Genomic DNA, 2,738 nt, shown 5'->3' with positions numbered 1-2,738 from the left:
GATGAAAGCAACCCGAACCGGAAAAGGTAGTGCCATTACTCCGCCCACAGGTGAAGAAAAATTTGAAATAAAAGGACCTATTCTCCAAATGATTAACAACATATGTCAATTTGGTGGTGGTCCGAATGAAGATGCAAACGAACATATTCGTCTTTTTCAAGAGATATGTCTTCTATTCAAACTTAAACCAGACACTGATCAGGCCATATTTTTAAGACTTTTCCCATGGACACTCCACGGGGAAGCACGAAGTTGGTTAGATTCATTGGCCGAGGCTACGATAGAAACTTGGGATGGTATGATGGAAAATTTTCTTAAGAAATATTTTCCAGCTTCTAAGTCCGCGAGACTCCAACAAGAAATTACCCAATTCTGTCAAAAGCTGATGGAAACCTTATATGAAGCATGGAATCGGTTTTCCAAAATGCTAAGAGGTTGTCCAAACCATGGTCTGGATACCTTCCAACAAGTTCAAATTTTTTACAAGGGTTGTGATGTTGCAACCCGAATTTCCATTGATCAAGCGGCCGGAGGTTCACTCATGGACAAAACCGAGCAAGAGGCTTATGAGATAATCGAGAAGCAAGCTGATTATTCTCATGAGTGGCATCAAGAACGACCAATTTCTCGTAATGCTCAAGTCCATAGTGCCGGTGCTTATGATGACCTTAGTTCCCTAAGTGTGAAAATAGACGGTGTTGCTCGAAACATGGACAAAATCACCAAGGAAATTCATAGTATGAAGGTAGTTGTGAATACTGTGGTGGTCTCCATTTAGGAAAAGATTGTGATGCCGGTTTAACAATGGCTCAAAAAGAAGAAGTGGCTTTCATAAGCCAAAGAAATAATAATCAATTTCAAGGAAGAGCCCAATTTAACATAAACTTCAACAACCCCTACAACCCTCGAGGTCAAAGTTCCAATTACCAACAAGGGTCAAGTAGTGGGTTCCAAAAACAAACTCCGAGATTTTATCAAAAACCCCAACAAGAAGAGAAAAAGTCAAATATGGAGAGTTTGTTGGAGAAGTTAATTGCATCTCAGACCCAGCTTGTCACCAATATAAGCCAAAAAACGAACACCAATTTAAAAACCAACAAGCTGCAATTTAGAATTTGGAGAAGCAAATGAGTGGTTTAGCTAGTTTACTTAGCGAAAGAAAACTAGGGAGTTTACCGGGGGATACTAATAAGAACCCCCGAAATGAACACGCCAATGTTATCACCACACGGAGTGGTCTAGCATACGAAGCTCCAAAAATGCCCGAAGATTCTGATTTTAGTGTTCCGTTGAACAAAAATGACGAACCGGTTAAGGAGCCGGAACAAGTGGTTGAGAAGGAAGAACGGGAGAAACCCGTAGTGAAGCCATATCAACCACCGCTACCATACCCAAGAAAGCAACAACAAGAAAGGCTCGAAGCCGAAAGGTTAAAATTTCTAGATATGTTTAAACAAATTAACATAAATATGCCTTTTATTGATGTGATTTCAGGTATGCCCAAGTATGCTAAGTTCTTAAAAGACTTACTTACTAACCGCAAGAAGATGGAAAGCGTTTCATCAGTCGCTTTAAATGCTAGATGTTCAGCGCTGGTGTCCAACACACTTCCTGAAAAGCTTCAGGATCCAGGTTGTTTTACTATTCCATGTCTAATGGGTAACCTCGACTGTATGAGGGCATTGGCCGATTTGGGGGCTAGTATCAATTTAATGCCCTATTCGATTTACCTTAAAATAGCCCCTGGGGAACTCAAGACCACACGAATGGCTATTCAACTAGCTGATCGCTCTATGAAATTCCCTCGAGGAATAATATAGAATTTGTTAGTTAAGACTGGGAATCTGATTTTTCTGGCAGACTTTGTGGTTTTAGACATAGAAGTTGATGAAAGAATACCAATTATTTTGGGTCGACTATTTTTGAATACTGCTAGATGTGTCATTGATGTTTATGACCAGCAGTTGACCCTTATAATTGGTGAAGCTAGTGCGACTTTTGCAATTGACAAGTCATTAAAATATCCTGAATCTTCAGATGATACTTGTTATTTTATGCAAAGCATAGATTCGCATTATGAGTTCTTGCAGGAATTTTCCGAATCAGATGAAACATGTGTATACGATTTGGCGAGTGGAGATGAAGAATTTTCTGTTGAAGAAATGGATGTGATGGCCACTTTGATGGCAAATGGGTATGAACCAACAGAGGAGGAGATAGAACAACTGAACAAGGATAGCGAGTACCGGAGTAAATACTCAATTGAGGAACCTCCAATTTTAGAGCTTAAGCCGCTCCCTGATCATCTTGAGTACGCTTTCCTTCAGGAAGATTCGAAGCTTCCGGTAATTATTTCCTCACTTCTTTCTAAACATGAAAAAGAACATCTTGTTTCCTTGCTACAGGCCCACAAACTGTCCATTGCATGGAAAATCCATGATATAAAAGGAATTAGTTCTTATTGCACGCACAAGATCTTGATGGAAGAAAATTCCAAACCAGTGGTGCAACATCAAAGGAGACTAAATCCTCATATGCAAGATGTTTTAAAGAAGGAAATCATTAAATTGCTAGATGCAGGTCTAATCTACCCAATCTCAGACAGTCCGTGGATAAGCCCGGTCCATTGTGTTCCTAAAAAGGGTGGTATAACTGTTATCACCAATAATAAAGATGAGCTTATCACAACATGAACTGTCACGGGGTGGCGAGTTTGTATAGATTATCGTAAGCTAAAC

General features: G+C 39.8%; 1 non-coding gene across 1 annotated transcript; it reads right to left on the bottom strand.

The window, feature by feature from the left end:
• Positions 1-346: 346 nt before the first annotated feature.
• LOC139865073 (small nucleolar RNA R71) lies at positions 347-453 on the bottom strand. The gene has a single exon (XR_011764603.1). It is a non-coding gene; the product is annotated as a small nucleolar RNA R71 (small nucleolar RNA).
• Between the last annotated feature and the right edge of the window lie 2,285 nt (positions 454-2,738).

Source organism: Rutidosis leptorrhynchoides, chromosome 8 (assembly GCF_046630445.1).
Source record: "Rutidosis leptorrhynchoides isolate AG116_Rl617_1_P2 chromosome 8, CSIRO_AGI_Rlap_v1, whole genome shotgun sequence".
Classification (NCBI taxonomy): domain Eukaryota; kingdom Viridiplantae; phylum Streptophyta; class Magnoliopsida; order Asterales; family Asteraceae; genus Rutidosis; species Rutidosis leptorrhynchoides.
This window is presented reverse-complemented; position numbering and strand designations above follow the sequence as displayed.